At 41.0% G+C, this 24,987-nt stretch overlaps 3 long non-coding RNA genes across 3 annotated transcripts; 2 read left to right on the top strand and 1 right to left on the bottom strand.

Moving 5' to 3' along the window:
- The first annotated feature begins 2,317 nt into the window (after positions 1-2,317).
- On the top strand, positions 2,318-3,808 carry LOC146370105 (uncharacterized). The gene is made up of 3 exons (XR_014797405.1): positions 2,318-2,983; positions 3,337-3,405; positions 3,738-3,808. It is a non-coding gene; the product is annotated as an uncharacterized LOC146370105 (long non-coding RNA).
- A 2,978-nt stretch (positions 3,809-6,786) lies between these two features.
- Positions 6,787-10,284, bottom strand: LOC146370104 (uncharacterized). The gene is made up of 3 exons (XR_014797382.1): positions 9,622-10,284; positions 9,199-9,267; positions 6,787-8,868 (listed from the first exon to the last, which is right to left on the bottom strand). It is a non-coding gene; the product is annotated as an uncharacterized LOC146370104 (long non-coding RNA).
- Positions 10,285-19,022: 8,738 nt separating this feature from the next.
- Positions 19,023-21,181, top strand: LOC146370103 (uncharacterized). Its single transcript, XR_014797456.1, has 2 exons — positions 19,023-20,158; positions 20,350-21,181. It is a non-coding gene; the product is annotated as an uncharacterized LOC146370103 (long non-coding RNA).
- The last annotated feature ends 3,806 nt before the right edge of the window (positions 21,182-24,987 follow it).

Below are 24,987 nucleotides of genomic sequence, written 5' to 3'. Positions count from 1 at the left end.
TCCCTGAATTGTGTGTTCTGTTGCCCGAGTTCTGCGTTATCTTCAATGACGTCTGTGATTTGTCTCTTAACTCTACATAGAGCTTCAACTGCCGTATACTGCAGCAAGTCTGACTGATCTCTGCTTCCAGATGGATTATTCGACGTTCCCTGTGACATTTCTTTGGAGGTTTAAAGCTCAAAAAAGTTAAATCTCTGAATGATTTCAATGCAAAGGTCAGCTTTGTCTAAAACAACTGGCTCCTTCTGATGTAAACTGTTAAAGGACCTCCTCTATTTAAGGACTTGGTGGGTGTGGCAGAGAATGTGATGTCGCCGTGACGTCACAATGATCCTTTGAGAAGATCAAAGGATCAAAGGAGCGCTGTGGATCATTCTGCGCATGCTCAGATCAATGAACGGGAGAATTATTAAGTGTGCCTATGTAATGGCACACTTATTACTATTCGACAGATTTATTATTCTTATTATTATGACTCTTGGTAGAGATTCGTCGCACGGTTTTCCCAAAATTCCCAAAAAAAGACCCCATTTTCCCCATTCATTTCGATGGGGAAGGGCCCGAAAAAAGGCGCCAACACAGGCCACTTTGAAGGCCTACCGCTCAGCCATACTTTGTTGTAGAAACGTCATTTAAACTTTAAACGGGTCACAAGATTTTGGACTTTTATTGCCCAAATCCTCGTTGCGATATCTTTTACTGTTGGTTTACAAGAGCAGTTTAAGTTTTAGGAAAATTAAGATTTTCACGGAATGTTCGCGCCACTGTCAACTGCCATAAAACTAGAGTGTGGACAATAATTTAAAAAATTTGTTTTTCTCGTCCTGTCCCACCCAAACCGTTTGCCCTACATCTATAATTTATACATCAAAACGTAGCTATCGTTGTCTTCTTTCATCCAGTGTCTTCCTCATTGAGATCAGATTTACGGTTTTCTCACAAATGCCATCAAACAAATGCCATTCAAAAACTGCTCTCAATTTTCAGCTCAAATTTAACATCGAAGGGTGTCTTTACACTGTTACCACGTCAGTATAATACACTCTACAGGCATTTTAATATGTTGTAGTCTGGAAGTTTTCTCTTGGGAAGCATTTGTTTCAGAGCTTAATTCCTGTTTGCCCATCTCTGTGTCTGACCCTAACTGCAGTGTGTGTGTGTCCCATCCCCTCCTGCCACACACAGGAGTTACTATAGCAACCGGCCCTAACAGCTGAGTACAGGAACAGCTGATGACTCTCTGCTTAAAACTCAACAGTTTTTTGCTCCAAACACATACATCCTGATGTCTTCGGACATCTAATCCGGCAGTAGCATAGGCACACTTAAAATTTCTTCAGAAATTTTCGCTATCTAGTTTGTAAATACTTTGCTATCTAACAAAGGTGCTTTTAGCAACAGCTGGTGGTGATCAGTGGCGGAGCGGGGGGGGGTGGCTTACTGGGCTTAAGCCCGGGTTGTTTTGTCAGAAGCCCGGGGTCTTTTGGAGTGTAATTTTTTCATAGTTAGATGCCTGGCTGACAACTGTATAAAGCAAAAAACTACACACAATATTCGAAGCACATAGTGCACACTGTGGGAATTTACGACTGTGCGTAAATCCCCCCTAATATTGGTATGACCCGAGCTCAGACACTAAGCGGGGGGGCAGCTGCTGCCTACGAGTGCGCTGTTGGAGAAACGGAGCCAGGCAGACAGAGGAGAGCTGAAGTTTGACCAGGTACCAAAGCAAATCATTCGTACTGTACAAATAATGTAAATATGACGGTGTATCACGAAAGATTGATATCAAACTGATCACTTGACCCATATTACGTTACTTGCTCTTCAAGTGAATCAACAAATGGTGAAATGAAAAGCCGAACAACAACAATGCTGTTTCTTTAGAGAGTCTTAGCTTACATGTGTGTTTATTTCATATTTTCAGTTGTTTCCCTCCACGGCTAAATAAATCGGTTTCAGTAATGCACTGATATACAAGAATGGACATAAGGGGCTTCTTTCAAAGAAAAAACTCTGGTAGATGTTATTTTATATATTATGCTTTGTATGTTGTTCAGTATATTTCTATGCAAAACAAGAGGAACTTCAATACACAGCAGTATATTCACAGTTTAAACCAGATATTTACACTTTATGGAAAACACAAGAACATTTTCTTTTACTGTACAACATCAATTTAGAGTAAACTTGTTTTGTTTTGGATAAATAAATATTGAAATATCTTTTGAATTAGTTAAATGTCAGAATAAAGAGAGACAGAGCTTCTATTTTTATCACTTTCATCAAATGTAGGAGCACATGTACACTAAGTTTATTGTTAATTAATAAGAAATAAGAAACTCCAGACGTGTCATGATCCTGGGCCATATTGGCCCAGCATTCTTAGTTTTCTTGTATTTTTGTATTTTGCTCCTTATTTATGCCGTGGTTCCTAGGTTCTGTTAAGATGTTCCTTATTTGGTTACCTCTTGTGTGCTCCTGTGTATCTGTGAGCCCTCGTCTCTCCTTGTGTTTTATTCCATGTTTTCCCCAGCCCGTTATGTCTGTGTTCTCCCCGTGCTCTCTCTCCTCCTGTCTGAACCTCTGTGTACTTCCTGTTTTACTTTGACAGTCTCTCGTCAGTATGTGTCATGTTGTGTTCACTCCTGCCCTGTCTCGTTATGATTATCTGTGTCAGCTGTGTTCCCCGTGTGCTCCCACTTCCCTCGTTAACCCTCTGTGTATTTATGTGCATGTCTCCCTCAGTTCAGTGTCGCGTCGTCAATGTCTCCTCCCCGAACCTGCGTGTCTTTCTGTGTTCCCTCGGTCTTCTGTTAGTATTCCCAGTTTAGTTCTGTTTCGTTTTAAAGGCCTGCAATAAAGCAGTGATTTTGAGTTCAGTTCCTGTCTCCGTGAGTTTTGCGTTTGGGTCCTCATCTGCCTCCACACAGCCAGTTCATGACAAGACGATTCCATTCTGAGCTGAAGAAGCTTCTGATAGGTTAGTAGAGTCCATGTGAGTAAATTGGTGGCACACCTGTGGATGCATATAAGGTAAAACACAGAGCCTGTTTCTTTGAAATGGGAAAATCAAGAGATGTCAACCAAAACACCAGAAAAAGAATTGTGGAGCTCCATAAGTGTGGCTCAATTTTGAATACAATTTGGTGCCATTTACAATTAAGAAATACAGACAATTTCTCTCTTTACTCTTAAAGTTAACAAATGTGTTTTTTATATTTATCAATCTAAAAAAATAAACATTTAGTCTGATTTGATGTTACAATTAAAAAAGTATTTTATCTGAAGAGTTTGTAAATATCTGGTTTCAACTGTATATTTGATGATTGTCAGCACAAAGAGGGAGAGAGAGGAACAGAGAGAGAGGGAGAATGAGGACAGAACAGAGATGAACAAGAGCAGGTGAGACACATGTTAGTCAAATGGTTGTTTACCAAAAGTATCACCGTATCACAGGTCCTCATGTATCTGTACCTAGTGTTTCTTTTAAGGTTTGTTATTTTTCAAATTCTACATTTATTAAGTTTTGCAGCTTGTTTGCACAACAAGGATAAATAATAGTGTGTGTGTGTGTGTGTGTGTGTGTGTGTGCGTCTGTCAGTGAGTGTGTGTGTGTGCATGTGTGTGTGTGTGTGTGTGTGTGTGCGTGTGGCAGCTCCAATTATAGAGCCAGCATTCCTCACTAGTTTGTCTCCTCTCCTTGCATCCTTGTTCCTGATGATGCCCCCCAACAGACTGCAGCAGCACGCTTGCCGCAGCAGACTGAGTGCTGCAGATGTCAAGTGACATTTCTTAAAGAGAGGCTCATGTGTCACATTTCTATTCATTCAAAACACTTATGCATAGCTGTGTTTTATACAGCTCTTACAGAATTCAGTACAGGCTCATGTGAGTATTTACTGTACGGCTCAGCTCTACTGAATTTCTGAGTTTCTAGAGCAGACACAGAGCTCATGTCAAAACAGGCTTCAGGCGCGATATTAGGCTACGTTCACACTGCAGGTCTTAATGCTCAATTCCGATTTTTTGATCAAATCCGATTTTTTTTTTTTGTCTGCTTGTTCACACTACAAATAAAATGCGACAGCAAACGCGCTCTAGTGTGAACGCTCTGTTTAGGCCCAGACCAAACAATATTGTTTGACTGATAGCCCTTAATATAAAGACTTCGGACTTTACGTTTCCCAATTTTTGCTTGAAGTTATTTTGTTATTTACATAATAATGTAGATAACCTAATAATTATCCTTATTGCTGTTTTAAAGGAGCGGTGCTTCAAAGGATAGCTGCAGATTGCTGTCAGAATCCGCAGATTATACAGAACAAATAAAATGTTCACGTTTCTCCAACGTTGTCTTCCCAGCAGTTTCACTGACATCTACACTGGATGGCCAGGAAGCGTTCGCGATGTCTTCTCGGGCGCTGATAATTGGCGTCTGTCTTGTGTCAGTGACGTAAAAGACGGATTTAATGCGACATGACCATCAAACAGCAGTCGCTTTCTAAAACATCGGATATGTGTCGGATTCAGGACCACATACGAAAGTGACCCAGATCGGATTTGAAAATATCGGATTTGTGCCGTTCACACTGTCACACCATGATCGGATATGGGTCGCATAGGGTCAAAAAAGTCGGATTTGATGCGCTTTCGCCTGCAGTGTGAACGTAGCCTAAGTGACTTTAACAATATTATCAATTTTAATATCGGTCTAGTGACATTACGTTATGTACGCAGCACGCAATAGATCCACATATTTTAGAAGCCAAAGGTTCAAATTAGTTGGGAGCACCTTCACTTAATTATAACAGTGGTTTTGTTAGGAAAACAGTTCTGTATACCGGATACTAAATTGCGTTACGGCTAACGTATCTAACATAGCTAACCGTTATTGTTAGCACAACATTAATAGCAAGCTGCAATGACGAGTAACAAAAACAAAAGAGTAAAAAGGTTTTAATGAAAATGTTTTACCTTTTCCAACAGTCCCAGAATCCAGAGCTTCAAAGACCAGCAGGTACTGAAGACTTTATCCGCTTCACTGTCACCGTCCGTGAGAAAGAGTTTTTTCCCCCCTTAGAAAGGTCAAGGCCCGCAGCTCGCGCAATCTGTCTGCGCATGCGCATCCCAACGATTGACCCCCCCTCCCCTCTGTTTCGGGAGGTTGCCATAGTTTGACGTGTTCTAACGTCACTCTCTCTCTCTCTCTCCCCCTGTCATTTATTTGGCTCGAAACACATTAACAAATTGCTCAGTGATGAACAAGTACTCAGATCATTTACCTAAGCAGTGTGCTTTGTCAAAACGAAGTGTGTGTTCATTACACTGACATTCTGTTGTGCAATTGTTATTTACTTGTATTTTATAATTTGACTTTACATACTGCTGGGTGGTTTATAAAGTTTACAATAACTAGTATTATCATTATGCTATATTTTCTAATATATACAATAACCTCAAAAGTAATGCCTTGAAGCAGAAAATAGTAATACTTTATTAAAATTTAAAACTAAAGTAGAGTATTTGAATGTGTGCATTGTGTCTACTGTTTGTTAACTCATCACATTCATAAACTTCTTAATGATAAACTCCATAGTCCATATAAATTCCATATTATTTACCACATTATTTGTGATCAATGGGTTTGCGGGGTTAGGGGTGTTGGGGGTAGGGTCTTTAGGCTTTGGCCCCCACCCCTGCCACCAGTATATTTTCAAGCAAGTATTTCTAACTTTTATTTGAATATTCAGTTTCCTATCATCTGCTCTTAAAGGGTAACCCGCCCTCCCCCTTCGCACACACATGCACACAAACAAAACACACAGTATAATTCACAGCCTCATTATAGTGAATAAATATTTATGCCATTTTACACCATCAAACTTAGCTAAGGATGAAGAACCTTTTGTTCTTTAAAGAACCATTTGTAATACCTAAAGAACCATCTACAAAATAAAAAGGTTCTTTGACGTATGATGGTTCTTTAAAGAACCACGAAGACATCTGAAGAACCATTTAAGAACCATAATTTTTCTGAGAGTAGGCTATAAATGTGCTTCTATAAAGTGCTGCAGGAATAAAACTGAAAACCCTGAAATAGGTTTGCATGTTGCAGCATGCAGGCTCTGTGGGGCTGCGGTGACACACTCAGACGGTAACATGTTTGAAGAGGTCTCTCCTCAGAGGGCAAAGAAGGTCATGATACCAGCTGTCAGCTGACATTTTCATTCAGAGGTGATGCAAGAAACTATTGAAAGTACAAATGTAAAACTATTCACCATCTTGTATAAAAACACTTCCCTATATATGTAACTTAAGCTTTGAAACATTTGGAGCTGTAGCAAAAACACAGACTTTGGAAACAGATCTTTGCTTCAGTCTTCAAGGCAATAACGTCACAACAGCTTCACCTACAACCATTCACCTGTGCTATAGCTCCACCTACTGGACTTATTGGAGCAGACACATTAAAAATAAATCAATAAGAAATCATCCCTACCTTGACTGTGATGGCGATGGGCGTCCTCTGACAGCGTGTTGTGCCCCAGGTAGAATCGGCCTCGTTTCACAATAATATTAGTTCTGCTTTTCTCTTCACGAGAGGAGCAGAGCGGACACGAGCGTGACGGGCGTCGCGTTCATGTCATCTGTTGTTTTTAAATGTGCTATGGAAAATAACTTTTGAATTGAATTGAATGTTTGTCCATAAAGCACCACAGCACGTTTGGACGAAACGAAACACGTCAGACCAGCTGTCAGCACCGTGGTGGACGGATGATGATCTGGGCCCCGTGCAGTGACTCAGTAAACCATGAACTCCTCTGTATACAAATGTATTCTAGAGTCAGATGTGAGGCCATCAGCCACAGGACAATGATACCAAGAAGAGTGCCAAATCTCCAAAAGAAAGGCTGAAAAAGAAATGTGGTGCAATGCTCCAGTCAGTCCAGACCTCAGCCTGACTGAGAAGCTGTGGTGGGACCTTCAGAGAACGGTGCTGAAACCGACTGAAGAGTTGAGTCTCAATGATGAGACTAATAACATCTACAGGGCGCACGCACGAGGCATTGACGATGACGTGAGCATGAGCAGAGACAAACTGAGGGCTTAAATAGACAGGATAATGAGAGGATGAGAAACAGGTGGAAACACGGCTGGAACAAATCTAACTAATGAAACAGAGGAAGTAAGGTGGCAGTTAGTACAGTAGAGTTTTTATTTTCATTTTTATAATACTAAAAATGAAATGCACAGTGCAGAGATTACTTGAGAAACTGTAGGACAGCTTCTGTGTGCATCCTGTGAAGTGTGGGGTGTGTGAACAGGGAACATAGGAGGGGGCTAAGCACACATCCCTGTGGCGTTCCTGTGTTTCAAATGAGTGATGAGGAAGTTTGCTTATCAACTCTCACCACCTGGGGCCTGTTTGTGAGGAAGCAGAGAATCCATCTGCAGATACATGTTCCCAGCCCAAGGTCAACAAGCTCCCAGGCAAGTTTTGAGGGGATGATGCTGTTAAATGCTGAGCTGTAACCGATGAAGAGCATTTTTGCATACATATTTCTTTTTTCCAGGTGAGTGAGTGTGCATTGCAGATTTGTGGGAAAACAGACTACATGTCAGGTGGCTTCACTTAGCTTGACACAGTGTTTTCTTCTTACCATGAAGTTCAAGTAAAATCTCTCTCCACGGTGAGCAAAGTGCCAGAAACACTCCAACCCAGCAGCAGGAAGCACTATAGCAAAGTCGTACTGGTCAGAACCCCAGAACAGCTCCTGGTCTGTGACGTCGGGGCGGGCGTTTGTCTGGGGAACCCCATGAGCTGAGCCCCAAAATAAAAAGCCCAGAAAGAAGCAGGGAATCCAGCACAGCATGTCTAAAACATGGAAAGGTGAGAGTAGAGTCTGTGCTGCAGTGCGAATAGATCAAAAATGATTAACCACCCCTGAAATGTCGCCTCCTCTGGTGGGAAAACTGGACGGGCTGCACAGATGGAAGCACTGCTGATAGAGAGGAAAACCCTGCAGGAGGGAAACTCTCCAGGTGATCCAAACAAATGAACCTTGAAACTGTTCCACAGACAGATCCCGACTGCTTAAAGGCATCCTGTGGAGGTTTGGACCACCAGTTCAGTAATATTTGACCATGTGGTGGATGTACATTTAGATTATTCTCATGGCCGTCATTCACATTTCAACATTTACATGAATCCATTGATCCACTGGTGAAGAGGAAACAGCAGACATATGCCAACAGGAGAGTGGGTGTGTAGTGCTGAGAAGAAGGTCTGTTTGATACATGTTTTACATGATAAAACTTGTTTCCATTCTAGACAAAGATAATAAAGATAATACAAAAAGTATTGTTGAAATGATGGTTTCATTTATAAAGGGAAAAACACTCTCCAAACCTGCCCTGTGTGCAAAAGTAACTGCCCCCTAAACCTAATCACTGGTTATGCCACCCTCTGCAGCAGGAACTGCAGTCACGTGTTTGTGGTCCTTCAGTGAGTCTTTCACATCACTGTGGAGGAATCTTGGTCCACTCTTATTTGGAAGATTGTTGGAATTCAGACACATTTTTAAGGTCACGCTGACGCACCTCAGTCTGATTTCAGTCCAGACTTTGACTCGGCCACTCCAAACACTTCATCTGTTTTTGGACTCATTGAGAAGTCGACTTGCTGCTGATCATGGTGCTGCTGTATAACTGGAGTGCTTTTGAACTTCAGGGCACAAACTGATGGTCAGACATTCAGGACTGTCAGGTAGAGAGTAGAATTCAAAAGGGCCAGAGCCTCTCTTTAAGAAATGTCACTTGACATCTGCAGCACTCAGTCTGCTGCGGCAAGCGTGCTGCTGCAGTCTGTTGGGGGGCATCATCAGGAACAAGGATGCAAGGAGAGGAGACAAACTAGTGAGGAATGCTGGCTCTATAATTGGAGCTGCCACACGCACACACACACACACACACACACACACTGACAGACGCACACACACACACTCACACACGCGCACACACACACACACACACTCACTATTATTTATCCTTGTTGTGCAAACAAGCTGCAAAACTTAATAAATGTAGAATTTGAAAAATAACAAACCTTAAAAGAAACACTAGGTACAGATACATGAGGACCTGTGATACGGTGATACTTTTGGTAAACAACCATTTGACTAACATGTGTCTCACCTGCTCTTGTTCATCTCTGTTCTGTCCTCATTCTCCCTCTCTCTCTGTTCCTCTCTCTCCCTCTTTGTGCTGACAATCATCAAATATACAGTTGAAACCAGATATTTACAAACTCTTCAGATAAAACACTTTTTTAATTGTAACATCAAATCAGACTAAATGTTTATTTTTTTTAGATTGATAAATATAAAAAACACATTTGTTAACTTTAAGAGTAAAGAGAGAAATTGTCTGTATTTCTTAATTGTAAATGGCACCAAATTGTATTCAAAATTGAGCCACACTTATGGAGCTCCACAATTCTTTTTCTGGTGTTTTGGTTGACATCTCTTGATTTTCCCATTTCAAAGAAACAGGCTCTGTGTTTTACCTTATATGCATCCACAGGTGTGCCACCAATTTACTCACATGGACTCTACTAACCTATCAGAAGCTTCTTCAGCTCAGAATGGAATCGTCTTGTCATGAACTGGCTGTGTGGAGGCAGATGAGGACCCAAACGCAAAACTCACGGAGACAGGAACTGAACTCAAAATCACTGCTTTATTGCAGGCCTTTAAAACGAAACAGAACTAAACTGGGAATACTAACAGAAGACCGAGGGAACACAGAAAGACACGCAGGTTCGGGGAGGAGACATTGACGACGCGACACTGAACTGAGGGAGACATGCACATAAATACACAGAGGGTTAACGAGGGAAGTGGGAGCACACGGGGAACACAGCTGACACAGATAATCATAACGAGACAGGGCAGGAGTGAACACAACATGACACATACTGACGAGAGACTGTCAAAGTAAAACAGGAAGTACACAGAGGTTCAGACAGGAGGAGAGAGAGCACGGGGAGAACACAGACATAACGGGCTGGGGAAAACATGGAATAAAACACAAGGAGAGACGAGGGCTCACAGATACACAGGAGCACACAAGAGGTAACCAAATAAGGAACATCTTAACAGAACCTAGGAACCACGGCATAAATAAGGAGCAAAATACAAAAATACAAGAAAACTAAGAATGCTGGGCCAATATGGCCCAGGATCATGACACGTCTGGAGTTTCTTATTTCTTATTAATTAACAATAAACTTAGTGTACATGTGCTCCTACATTTGATGAAAGTGATAAAAATAGAAGCTCTGTCTCTCTTTATTCTGACATTTAACTAATTCAAAAGATATTTCAATATTTATTTATCCAAAACAAAACAAGTTTACTCTAAATTGATGTTGTACAGTAAAAGAAAATGTTCTTGTGTTTTCCATAAAGTGTAAATATCTGGTTTAAACTGTGAATATACTGCTGTGTATTGAAGTTCCTCTTGTTTTGCATAGAAATATACTGAACAACATACAAAGCATAATATATAAAATAACATCTACCAGAGTTTTTTCTTTGAAAGAAGCCCCTTATGTCCATTCTTGTATATCAGTGCATTACTGAAACCGATTTATTTAGCCGTGGAGGGAAACAACTGAAAATATGAAATAAACACACATGTAAGCTAAGACTCTCTAAAGAAACAGCATTGTTGTTGTTCGGCTTTTCATTTCACCATTTGTTGATTCACTTGAAGAGCAAGTAACGTAATATGGGTCAAGTGATCAGTTTGATATCAATCTTTCGTGATACACCGTCATATTTACATTATTTGTACAGTACGAATGATTTGCTTTGGTACCTGGTCAAACTTCAGCTCTCCTCTGTCTGCCTGGCTCCGTTTCTCCAACAGTGCACTCGTAGGCAGCAGCTGCCCCCCCGCTTAGTGTCTGAGCTCGGGTCATACCAATATTAGGGGGGATTTACGCACAGTCGTAAATTCCCACAGTGTGCACTATGTGCTTCGAATATTGTGTGTAGTTTTTTGCTTTATACAGTTGTCAGCCAGGCATCTAACTATGAAAAAATTACACTCCAAAAGACCCCGGGCTTCTGACAAAACAACCCGGGCTTAAGCCCAGTAAGCCACCCCCCCCCGCTCCGCCACTGATCACCACCAGCTGTTGCTAAAAGCACCTTTGTTAGATAGCAAAGTATTTACAAACTAGATAGCGAAAATTTCTGAAGAAATTTTAAGTGTGCCTATGCTACTGCCGGATTAGATGTCCGAAGACATCAGGATGTATGTGTTTGGAGCAAAAAACTGTTGAGTTTTAAGCAGAGAGTCATCAGCTGTTCCTGTACTCAGCTGTTAGGGCCGGTTGCTATAGTAACTCCTGTGTGTGGCAGGAGGGGATGGGACACACACACACTGCAGTTAGGGTCAGACACAGAGATGGGCAAACAGGAATTAAGCTCTGAAACAAATGCTTCCCAAGAGAAAACTTCCAGACTACAACATATTAAAATGCCTGTAGAGTGTATTATACTGACGTGGTAACAGTGTAAAGACACCCTTCGATGTTAAATTTGAGCTGAAAATTGAGAGCAGTTTTTGAATGGCATTTGTTTGATGGCATTTGTGAGAAAACCGTAAATCTGATCTCAATGAGGAAGACACTGGATGAAAGAAGACAACGATAGCTACGTTTTGATGTATAAATTATAGATGTAGGGCAAACGGTTTGGGTGGGACAGGACGAGAAAAACAAATTTTTTAAATTATTGTCCACACTCTAGTTTTATGGCAGTTGACAGTGGCGCGAACATTCCGTGAAAATCTTAATTTTCCTAAAACTTAAACTGCTCTTGTGAACCAACAGTAAAAGATATCGCAACGAGGATTTGGGCAATAAAAGTCCAAAATCTTGTGACCCGTTTAAAGTTTAAATGACGTTTCTACAACAAAGTATGGCCGAGCGGTAGGCCTTCAAAGTGGCCTGTGTTGGCGCCTTTTTTCGGGCCCTTCCCCATCGAAATGAATGGGGAAAATGGGGTCTTTTTTTGGGAATTTTGGGAAAACCGTGCGACGAATCTCTACCAAGAGTCATAATAATAAGAATAATAAATCTGTCGAATAGTAATAAGTGTGCCATTACATAGGCACACTTAATAATTCTCCCGTTCATTGATCTGAGCATGCGCAGAATGATCCACAGCGCTCCTTTGATCCTTTGATCTTCTCAAAGGATCATTGTGACGTCACGGCGACATCACATTCTCTGCCACACCCACCAAGTCCTTAAATAGAGGAGGTCCTTTAACAGTTTACATCAGAAGGAGCCAGTTGTTTTAGACAAAGCTGACCTTTGCATTGAAATCATTCAGAGATTTAACTTTTTTGAGCTTTAAACCTCCAAAGAAATGTCACAGGGAACGTCGAATAATCCATCTGGAAGCAGAGATCAGTCAGACTTGCTGCAGTATACGGCAGTTGAAGCTCTATGTAGAGTTAAGAGACAAATCACAGACGTCATTGAAGATAACGCAGAACTCGGGCAACAGAACACACAATTCAGGGAACAGAACGAAGAACTCAGGCAACAGAACAGACAACTCAGACAAGCGAACACACAACTCAGAAGAGAAGACAGAGCTGTCACAGAATTAAATCAACGATTCACACAATGCAGGCAACACAGCGCAGGACTCTGGCAAGTAAACACACAATACCGGCAAGTAAACACACAACTCTGGCAAGATAATATACAACTCAGTGAAGAACACACAAAACTCTGGCAAGAAAACACACAACTCCGGGAAGAAGACACAAAACTCAAGCAAAGAAACACAGAACTCAAGCAAAGAAACACACAATTGAGGCAAGAGAACGCAGAACTCAGAAAAACTTTGGAAAATCTTCTTCAACGGACAACAGAAAGAGAAGCTCCTAGACCTGAGGAGGCTGACAACCTTTCGTAGTCAGCAGCTGCTTTCTGGGTCACCTCTAAGATTTTTGGCTGAAGGGATCGCCTTCAGCCAAAAATCTGAAGGCGATCCCCGCTCTGTGGGGTCATGATTATTATCATGACGCTCTGTGGGCTCATGATTATTATCATGACCCCACAGAGCGTCATGATTATTATCATGACCCCACAGAGCGGGGATCGCTTGCGTGTGCTTGCATGCACACGTCCCATCGACAATTGTGGATTGTGGTCCACATCCACAATTACAGCTCTACTGTAATTGTGGATGTGGACCAGTTACCCTTTAAAAACAGTAATGATCTTTTCCAGCCACAGTCCACCTTCATCCTGGCGTTGTTCCCGCTGGTGCAGGGTCCGCTCCTCAGCAAAGGGTTCTCCGTTTGGTTCTGTCCAAGGCGTCCTCAGGTGACGCGTTGATGGTCTTAATGTCTTCCTTGATTTTGTCCATCCACCGTTTTTTCGGTCTGCCTCGAGGCCGGCGTCCGTCTGGGTCGATCCTTAATAGTCGTTTTTGCTGAGTTCTCATCGCTTCGAATCACGTGTCCATACCACCTCAGGCGGGATTCGAGCATCTTTTGAACTCGAGCCACAGTCCACCGACCTGTCATAAATACGCTGTGCTCTCCTTTATGTTTGATTTTATTTTGCCCCTCACCTCCCAACCAGTCATGGCAGAAGACCGCCCCTCCCTGAGCCTGGTTCTGCCAGAGGTTTCTTCCTGTTAAAAGGGAGTTTTTCCTCTCCACCGTTGCCAGAGTGCTTGCTCATAGGGGATCATTTGATTGTTGGGGTTGAATTTTTGGATTTCATTTCATTGGCTTGAACTGAAAAACCTAAAAATTCAGCTGAGGGGTTCACATAGTGGAGAGCACTACATTTGTTAACTGCACTTTTTTTATTTGTAGATTTTGTAGTTCTTCCTACTACAAAAACTACAAATGAAAACAAGGCAGTTAGCAGCAAATGAAAATAAATAAAACACATTAAAAAAAAATCTGCTACTGCTCTGTGTGTTTACTTCAGTGTATGTTTTTGTGTTAGACGATTATAGATTGTCCTGACGTGTCCACAGACGTGTGGATTTGTGTGCTGCTGTGTTCACTTGTGTGTTTTTGTGCACTCGGGAGGACGGTACCTGTCTCGTCGTCATCTCGTAGACAAATATTTGACGACGTCTAGAAGAGAAGTCTGAGTCGCCGTCCAAACGTCTGCCTGCAGCACAACCTCCGTCTCTCAGCGCTCGGCATGCACGCTGAATAAGAGCCCTCAGGTGAACTTCTCTCACCTGCATAAACACTTTGCATCGGTTTCTCGGCTGCAGGTCCATGAAGGCCCTTTTGGAGGAATGTTATGGTCTGACCTTCATCCTTCAGCTCACTCTGAACTCTCTGAGCAGCTCTCTGGCGTCTCTGTGAGGACCTGCAGGAAGACTTCTCCAGACTTTTCCTTCTGTTGATGATGTTGATGACTCCACACTGTTTATGTCCTGCTGAGCTTTGTGCTCTGGGAATGCCAGACCATGACTGATAGTGTTATTGTCTTATATCTCACGTCACGGCTTATATCTGAAGTCCTGCTGGCAGAAATGCCCTTCAGTCAGAAAGGTTGATGGTCAGGATGAACCTGGACACTTCTTTGTACACGTGTGTCGTATCTTTTGAATGATAAGTACTGATAGAGACAGACGTGAGTCACTATTTATATTTCTTGCAGCCTGTTAGCACTGTACCTCCTGCCTTTCCAAACGGCTCTTCTGTGTTTCTGTCTCATCGTTCTGCTGATGAACATTTGTCGCCCACCGTGATCTCAGCACGTCGTCCTGGTTCTGGAGAGCAGACGTGTGTTGATCTGAGTCCTGTGATTTCCAGTAGTGATTTATTCCCAAGACAAAATCAAATCGTCCTCTGCTGCCGTGTTTTTGCACATATATTGTATTTTAGATTAGAATTGAGAGAGATAGATAGATAGATAGATAGATAGATAGATAGATAGATAGATAGATAGATAGATAGATAGATAGATAGATAGATAGATAGATAGATAGATAGATAGATAGATAGATAGATAGATAGATAGATAGATAGATAGATAGATAGATAGATAGATAGATAGATAGATAGAGATATATATCTGGTCAAAGAATATAACTAAATTTATATTTAACTTACAATAAATCACTAGTTGTTCAGTCCTAGCTGTCATTATCAGTTACTGCCAGTTATTCCTCTGCTGCCCATGGTTTACAGTCCACATAAACAGGACTGAATCATCAGCAGAAGAAACAGAAAACAGGTCTCTTGCCACTGTTTGCTACTTTTGTAATTGCTGATAGGAATTTGTGACAGGTCGGAGGCACGGCACGACCACGACTCAGCATTCTGTGGCATTTCCCTTTTATTCTCGTTAGCTGTACACACACTGATGGCTCAGCTTTCCAGCCAAACACATACCAACAACAAACACACAACAGGCCCTAGTTCATTTAAATGAGAGTACGTTTTGCTCTAATGAGTTTGCATTCAGTATTTAAAATTCAAACTGTTAACATAAAATGTTATTGTTAATAAATTGTTATTGTTTACATGTTTTTTTCTTGTATTGTTGATGTGTATGAAGTATATGTATATCTGTATGTTGTCCTGTCTTAGTTTGTCTTGTTTGCCAAGTTTGTCTTGTCCCGTGTTCCCACTCGTGGCCCGCACCTTGTCGTGGTGAGTGGGCTTTCAACTAAGATGGGCTGTCCTTCTGTTGTCATATGTTGAAAAGAAAGCAAAATGCTACTTTTTACTACTCGGATCTAATGTATTCATGTTTAAATACTGTGGGTAATGTAATCTAAAGAAGTAGTCAGGGTGTGGTCCTTCTCAAATTTCCTTCATCCGAGTTTTTGTGCTCGTCTGTCTGCCTCTGTTCTAGGTTCACAGGACATGCAGATGAGATGCTTCTCTTGGGTTTCATATATAAGCAACACACGTCCTGGTTTATGTCACAGTCTTTGGTAAGTTTTACAGTCCAAATTTATTGACTGGTGTTAAGGTTCAAATATTAAGGAGGGATATAGGAGGAAATCCAAATAACAACACTGGTCCGGCCGGAGTCGTCAAAACGATGATTTTAATGAACACACGCAGCGTGGGGAGATGTACACCGCATAACATCAGCTGTAGATCTCCGCCCAAAAAACTACACAGGAAAGGTTTTATAGCATCAGGGCATATTTACTGACGCCCCCTCATGCCTCAAGCAGATACAATACATGCATACGTCAAATCAAAACCACAATGACTTTTAACACAGTTTGAAAGAACATCGTCTCCGTCTCCACGGCAGGTGCATCCTGTCGCTGCCGGACGCCCGTTTATCGTCTTGGAACATCAGCAGCGGTTCTGCAGCAAACTGTTCTTTTGCAAACTCAATTTCGCAGCGACAGGCATAACATGATTAAACTTTTACCTACAAATGAGTCTATCTACTTATGTGTGTGTATGTGTCGACCTGACATGCACTCAGTTTCACCTCTCCCCTCACCAGCTAAACCTTGTAACCTTTTCCCCAGACAGAAGGCCAGCACAACTGAAACTATATGTGTAATATATTGAATAAATGTTTTAATCAAATGATACTACTTAAAACTTAATAAAAGAATATAAAAGTATAAAAGATAATAATGAATAACCTGGTTATTCAAGTAGCATCATCCAAACAACTCCTCAAAATAGCAACCAAAATGCACACTTTACAGAGGAAACAAAGACACTTTAGAAGTATACTTCCTGACTTATTCTCAGTCAACTGTTACCAAGCAAACTCAAACACAGCAGGTTGCTGAATACACTCAGGTCTCTGCTCAGCTACTATTCTTGCTGTAAGACTAACCTTCTAAGCTCCACGTCACTCACACTCTGCTTAGTTTCACTTTCACTCAAACGCCTGCACTTCCTGTCAAGACTTTCAGGCCCAGACTGTAGTCAAAGTTGAGCCTTTCTTTTATAATGCAATGTAATCTGCATATAAACATTGAAGATTATCAAAAGCATTTAAGATTATAGATTCAACTCAACAGTTTAAAGTGGTTATCACTGCTCCTGTACTAAAGGCTAATTAATTGGGTGCCAATATGTTTAAACCTCTGAATGCAATATCAATACTTGTAGATTATGTTATTAATGCCATGGTAATATGAACAATAGCAGTAAAATAATTTCTCTGATCCCAATACTGGTTACTTTTTAATGTTAGATTTAACTAAATATAAAGCGTTTTAAGATAAAGGACAAGTTAAGTCTTGTTTTGTGCAGGGCTGATCAAATTTTGTCAGTACCATACTAATTAATCTAAGCCTCTGGACTTCTTTCAGTTTCTTGAAGATGTTTCACCTCTCCCACATGGCTTATAAGTCTGGGACTCTCCACCATTTGATCTTAGAACTGAAGAAGCTTCTCGGACGAGACGTGAAACGTCTTCAAGACACTTAAAGAAGTCCAGATGCTTTTCTTTCCAAGCTCCTTAGACTACGATGACCTGGTGGACTGAGAAACTTCACAGACACACTAATTCCTCCTTGCCAATTATCAGCTTAATAGAATTGTGTAACAAAATGTGCTGAATGTCATATAATTAACAAGAAAGCAGAGAAACTAAGGACTTATGGTTTGAGGCATAAACTTCTTAACAAACTGATTTTAATTATTCTCTCCTCTGTTTGTGATTTTTAGGAGCCGTCTTCAGATTGAGACCTCAGTGGCAGTCAATGACATGATGGACATGCCATCTATTTGAAATGCTGATTTATTTTTTTAAATATATTTGGCACGCAGACTGGGGGGAGCCAGGATCAAACCACCAACCTTCCAGTCAGAAGATGACCAGCTGCACTTCCTGAGCTACAGCCACCCCAAATTAACAATATAAGTCTTTCTTTAGTAATTAATCAAATAACAATGAATTTCACAAATTCCTCCTTTTTTTGTTAACACACCAAAAACTCACAATTAATAAAAAGCAGTTATATGTGAGTAATGCGCAGGTGCTCATCACATCCATGAACATGCTTGGACTTCTGTGCCGCTCCTCTCCACCTGTACTGAAATTCACCTGCCCTGCTTCAGGTGTCTCAGTGCAGCAGCTCCACCTACTGGTCAGAGCAGTGAATCTCAGTGTAAGTGTTACTGAACAGGACATCAGCCTCCTCCTCCTCCTCCTCCTCATCACCTCCTTCTTCTTCTTTGTTTTAATTTCAAGCCATTCCCTGGTAAAATCTTCTGACCCGTGATCTCCTCTCACTTTCCACAGGCACACCTGATTGGCCAGCCTCTACGCCTCTCCGAGTCATGTGACTGGATCACGTGAAGAAGCGTCTCTGTTTCCGTGACATCAGTTCAGTGGTGTTCTGTGTATGTTTGATATCTCTGCCTGGACGTCCAGCCAACTGCTCCGACCCTCGCTGGACCGGATCCTGGTCCCGTTGGGTTTTGCTGGTTCTGGCCGGTCCCGTTGGCCAACAGGTGCTGCTGGGATGCAAGTGGGCAGAGCTCACAGTGACGTACCTGCAGGGACGACTAGGTGACCTCTGACCTCTTTCAGAAGGACGGGCTCAGCTCCGGATGACATCACACCGTTACCTGGATGCGTCTCAGCTTCACCTGAAATAAAGAGAACACTGGATGAAGGAGTGCCGGCCAATCAGAGGGCAGTATTCAGACTGCTTCCTTGTACTGACTGAGTGACAGGCTCCTCCTCCTCAGTGTGTGTGTGTGTAAATACTGTACAGAGGAATTATTTTAAAGAGCCTGTTGGATGATGTTGGATTTCCTATTCTTCTTTTTGTCTGGTAGTCTCTGTCTCTGTTTTTCTACTGTTGTTGATCTGATATTAAACCTGTAGCTGGTGGAGCAGCGCTCGAGCTCAGTGTCAGGCACGTGCAGAGGGGGGGGCGGAAGGGGCTTGAGCACCCGCCCCTTTCCTGATGGGTGCCCAAAGTGCCCTTTTGTTGAGGCAATTGTTATTTTTTAATTTTTAATTATTTTTTTTATATGTGTGTGTGCGTGCGGAGTCCTGTCTGTGCCTCTCAACAATAATATTTAACTATTAGTCACAGTTTTGCTAAATAAAAGGATCTGGCTTGCATCAGTCACATGATCACATTTAACCAATGATCGCCCTTGACGGCAGAACGCGCTGGTTACGAGCCGGGAACGAGCTCACAAAGAGCACGTGCATTTTTTGCGGTCCGGAGCTGTAGGAGAAACACAAGTTAACTCAGAGACACAGACTGATGCGACAAAACCAGTAAGTAGGTGTACAGCGTAAACTGTAGTGTGTAGCACACAGGAGTATTGGCTTATTACGTACACGTTGGTAAGCTGTCTTGTTGCAACTGACGAACTGAAACAAACGAGCGTGCTGTGTGTGCAACAGCGCGACAAACATTACCTGTCCTTTTATTAACTGCACAAGTAGTGCTGGTCACAGCTGCTGGCTACCTGTGTAAGGCTGTCATGGGTCTGTAGCTCTGTCACCGTTTTAGGGAACATATTTAGTTTTAAAGTAAGTTTCCGGGCTTTTCCTGCCTTTCTGGAGGGATTATATTTCACTTAAAACGATCTAATATGCATGTCCACATAATAATGATTATAATTATAATATTTCAAAAACACGCTGTATTTTAAAGAACATACATTAAGAAACAGATTATATTAGATTTATATTTTAAATACGACAAAATGCTGATTTTACAGCAGCAAAATTATTGTATCTCTACAGTTTAAAAATGTAATAAGCTTTCTCCCTGCACAGAGTGGATAGTGAAACAAATGGAATCATCATAAATACGTTATTTCATATTTATTACTTTTTTCCCCTCATTGCTTTATTATTGTAGCTCTAGTAATAAATAATAAGGGAAGGATTCTGGATCAGCACCATGATGGAAACTTGTGCCCACAGTATACACAGTATTCTGAAGAAGGTCTAAAATGTCACTGTGTGTGCATGTGTGTGTTTTATGTATATGGATTTTTAAATGATTACTCATGATATAACATTGTCCAGACATGGCTGGTAAGGACATGAGGAGGAAACAGTAGGAGCTGTGTGAGGCTACTAAAGGTAGTGGATCCCTCAGCAGCTGGATTACAAAGAGCACAGGTAACATTAACACATGTACCAGTTGTTGGAGAGGTATTCCAGTATAAACAAAAAGAATAAGCACAACTGAAATGTTTTGCTTCTATAACATTTTTCTGTCATCATTTTATTATAGATTAAGTGTAAGAGTTGTTAAGTGTGGATAATTAAATAATAGTTTATTGCAATAGCAAGTTGTGTCTTGTTCTCAGATGGACAGCAAGTGGAGAGTGATTACAAACTGGACTGGTCATGCAACACGCAGCACCAGTATAAAAAAGGCCAAAGCCGACTGTACTTCCTCAGGAGGCTGAGGTCTTTCAACATCTGCAGGAAGCTCCTGAGGATGTTTTACCAGTCAGTGGTCGCAGGAGTCCTTTTCTATGGCGTGGTGTGCTGGGGGAGCAGCACAGCAAAGAAGGACTCATCCAGGCTGGAGAAACTAATCGGGAAGGCGGGCTCTGTGGTCGGCATGAAGCTGGACACTCTGGTGACAGTGGCAGAGAAGAGGACCTTAAAGAAACTGATGGACATTATGAACAATGCCGGGCATCCTCTGCACACGGTCGTAAACAATCAGAGGAGCCTATTCAGCGACAGGCTGCTTCTCCCAAAGTCAAAAACCAACAGACTTAAAAGCTCCTTTGTCCCACACGCCATCAGACTGTTTAACTCCTCACTGGAGGGGAGAGGGAGGAGAAACAGGGGGACAAGGGAGGGCGGGAACAACTGAGCTGTAGGTGCTTCTCTACACTGTGCAATATTTGCAATATTTGTTTTTTGTTTTTGTTTTGTCTTTTTTCTTATATTTGACTGTGCAATAACCACTGTGCAATATACTCACTCAAATGAGCAATCCTATTTATCCATATTGTATATTCTGTATCTATATATGTGTATGTATGGTGTATTTATGCTTGTATCCTTACTCTCATTCCCCTTAATGTATCTGTAACATGCAACTTCTTTCGGTGCTTTGCTACTGGAAACTGAATTTCCCGGAGGAACCCACCCGAGGGATTAATAAAGTTTCATCTAATCTAATCTAATCTAATATATGAAATGATGGGATGGAAGGAAGAAGAGAAGCAAAGAGTGATTCACAGTCTAGTTTATTTCTCGGTTTTTTGTTGCCTTGTGATTCCAAGCGCTGTCACCAATCTTTGCATGTTGTTATTATCTCATGACACTTGTTTAATCAGCTACCATCTCTCCTACAGACTTTTTAATGTCTGCAGTCTCAGATCAGCACAGCCCTGCCCTCCAGCACTATCAGCAGCAGGAGCAGCAGCAACACCTTAACAGCAACATTGTACCCATCAGGTAAAACATAGGCTACGTTTGCTTTGCCTTGTTGCCCATATTAGATTCTTCATGAATGTGTGTTGTTGTTATTCAGCCTGGTTCAATGTGCCCCTTTGTAGCTTTAAGCACCCGCCCCTTTAAACGTCTCTGCACGGCCCTGCTGCTGGTTTGGGTCTCATCAGAGAAATAATGAGTGTTTCCAGCCATATTCTTCAGAAATCAATCTCAGAGGCTCGAGGACACCCCAGACTGCTAGATTACATAGACTCTTAATTTCACACGACAGCCTTTGCATTTACATTTTAGTCATGTTGCCATTTATGCAGACGTTCAGGCTGTTAATGGACACTTTCAGGACAGCAGGGAAATGAATGTGAGAGCTCTCACTTACAGAGCAGAACAGTGTCTCCCTGAGGAAATGATCACTGATGACTCACATCAGCTGCAAAGAAAACCACTCAGAGGGATGCTGTTCATCTTGTCTGTTAGTCACCCAAGTGTCACTCAGTGCTCGGCATCAGTTCTTTTTGTTTTTTTAATACATATATGTCAATGACAGATGTAGGTACACTTGATTAAAAGCTCTGAATCGTGAGGCAAAACACACAAAGGCTCAAAAAGTCAGAGTACAGCCTGGTGTGTCCCTCACATCCACGTTAATCCATAAGCACGCACACTCTGACCGTTACTGTGCGAGTCACGCAGTCATATCCAAAAGTTACCTCGAGTCTTCATGAAACAATATTTCATTGACACAAGCAATAAGGAAGAAAGAGTATATACCCCTTCATGATTCTGCATATTTGTCACACCTACATGTTTCAGATCATCAAACAAATTTTTAGATTACACAAAGATAATCAGAGTAAACACACAATCCGGTTTTTAGATGACGAGTTCGTTTATTAAGGCATCAAATTATCCCAACCTGCCGGCTCTCTTTGTTAAATCATGAATTAACTGTGACTGAGTCCAGTTTCACTGCCACAGCAAAGCTGATCACTGTGACACCTGCTGAATCATAAACCTCTTAAACAGAAGCTGTCTGACAAAGTGAAACAGGCTGAAAGATCTCAACCAGCAGCACATCACGATCACGCCACGATATAAAGAACCAGCTGAGGAACAACATCGGTGACATCATCAGTCCGAAAAGTCACAGAGGCATTTCTAAGGCTTGTGAGAGTCGTTATCCACACCTTCACAAGAGTGACCAGCCAACCAAACTTACTCCACGAGCGCATCATAAAATACATCAGTTCTGTCCTGTGACTTGGTTAATGACAGCTCTTTAAAACGAGGCTCTAAGGTGAGGCCTTCTCACGTCGTTAAATCCTCTGTAAATCTCATCCTCACCTCCTCTCCTGGTTCAGGCGAGGATACGAGGACAGGAGGTCAGGATGTGACATTTGAGAGTGCTTTTGAAGCGCTGATGAGATTTGTGGTCGCCACCTTCTTAGACTTTTGGAGGCAGAAGTGTTCGTACTGGACGAGATGGTGAAGTTTGAAGTTATCCCCACACTATAAATGGTCCAAACCTGTCTGTCTCTGCTGCTGGGCTCACTGCTGGAGCTTCAACTGGACAGTAGAGGACAGATTAGAGGAACGGAAGTGTTGGGCAGTTAATATTGGCGTAACTTTGGTCACCGCTAACAGGTTTGTTGATTTGATTTGGTTTTATTGATTAGCATTCAAATATCTCAGTGAAGACAGAACAAAGATCTACCACAAAGCAAGAAAGCATGAGACAAGGCTAATCAAAAGGTATTGGCTGAAGCATTTGCTTATTACGCCAACCCTTTTAACAAAAGATCTTTTTGCATGCAGCTCCTGTACACAGGGCTCGAAGCAAATAATAAAACAAAGCAAAAACAAAACAAACAAACAAACAAGAAAAAAAAACTTTCCACCTTAGATAAGTAACTACATCAAAGCAAAAGAATCAAGAGTTTTTTTGGGGGGGTTGTTTTGGTTTTTTTTGCTCTTTTCATTCTTGATATATATATTTTTCTAATACTCTATTTTTAAACATACTTTTAAACAAGGAAAATGAACTACACCTTTTTAAATCACTGTCATAACTATTCCACAGGTTAACTCCTCTAACAGAAACACATCTCTGCTTTATATTTGTCCTCATCTTGTTCTTTTTAAAGAAATCTGTTCCCCTTAAGTCATATTGACTCTCTCTGACTTTAAACAGCTTCTGAGTACTGGGGCAAAGCAAGTTATTTTGTGCTTTATACATTATCTGTGCCATTTTATATTCAACTAAATCATAAAATTTCAGGGTATTCAGATTAATAAACAAAATGTTAGTTGGTTCTATATAGTTTGATTGGTTTATAATTCTTATAGCTCTTTTTTGTAACTTGAAAATAGGAAGAGTGTACGTTTTATATGCATTACCCCATATCTCCAGACAGTAAGTCATATATGGAAGCAACAGAGTACAATAAAGTGTGTATAATGATTTTTTGTCCAGGACATGCTTTGTTTTCTAGAGAATAGCAATGGTTTTTGACATTTTTGTTTTCACATGGTTTATATGAGACTTCCAACTCAGCTTATCAGCAATTATCACTCCAAGAAATTTATTTTTGTACACTCTTTCAATTTCAATTCCATTAACCCTTATTTTAGATACATTTTTCATTTGTCTAGTGCCAAAAATAATCAATTTTGTTTTATTTATATTTAATGATAACTTATTTACATCAAACCAATTTTTTAATATATTTAACTCCTTTTCCGCTGTAGTCAGAAGCTGTTCTAGGTTTTTACCTGAGCAATACAGAGTGGTATCGTCAGCAAACAATACACATTTTAACAGTTTGGAAATGCTACATATGTCATTTATATATAATATAAATAATTTAGGGCCCAGCACAGAGCCCTGAGGAACACCACAAGTTACCTTCAGCTGCTTAGATTTGACATTATTGAATTCGACATATTGATATCTGTCATCCAGGTAACTTTTCATCCACTTGTATGCTAACCCTCTTATGCCATATCTCTCTAGTTTATTCATTAATATAGAATGATCAATTGTATCAAACGCCTTTTTTAAGTCTATAAAAACACCAACAGTATATTCCTTATTATCTATAGCATTAGATATCCCTTCAACAAGTTCCATCACTGCCATCGAAGTGGACCTTTTCACTCTAAAGCCATATTGGTTATCACTTAGGAGATTATGCTTCTCAATATATTTATCAAGTCTATCAACAAATAACGTTTCTAAAATTTTTGAGAACTGTGGGAGCAGTGATATTGGCCTATAATTGGTAAACTGACATCTCTCTCCGTTTTTATGGATTGGAATAACTTTTGCTATTTTCATTTGTGAGGGAAACACACCAGTTCGAAAGGACAGATTACAAATGTATGCGAAAGGTTGCACTATATATTCTATAATACTTTTAACTAATATCATGTCAATACCAAAACAGTCAGTGGACTTTTTATTTTTAAATGTCTTCACAATGTTAATTATTTCTCTATGAGTTACAGCACCAATAAACATGGAGGACACATTC

The sequence above is a fragment of the Perissodus microlepis genome, chromosome 17, assembly GCF_051167445.1.
Source record: "Perissodus microlepis isolate ML-2025 ecotype Zambia chromosome 17, ASM5116744v1, whole genome shotgun sequence".
Taxonomy (NCBI): domain Eukaryota; kingdom Metazoa; phylum Chordata; class Actinopteri; order Cichliformes; family Cichlidae; genus Perissodus; species Perissodus microlepis.
The sequence above is the reverse complement of the archived record's forward strand: the minus strand, read 5'-3'. Positions and strand labels throughout refer to the sequence as shown.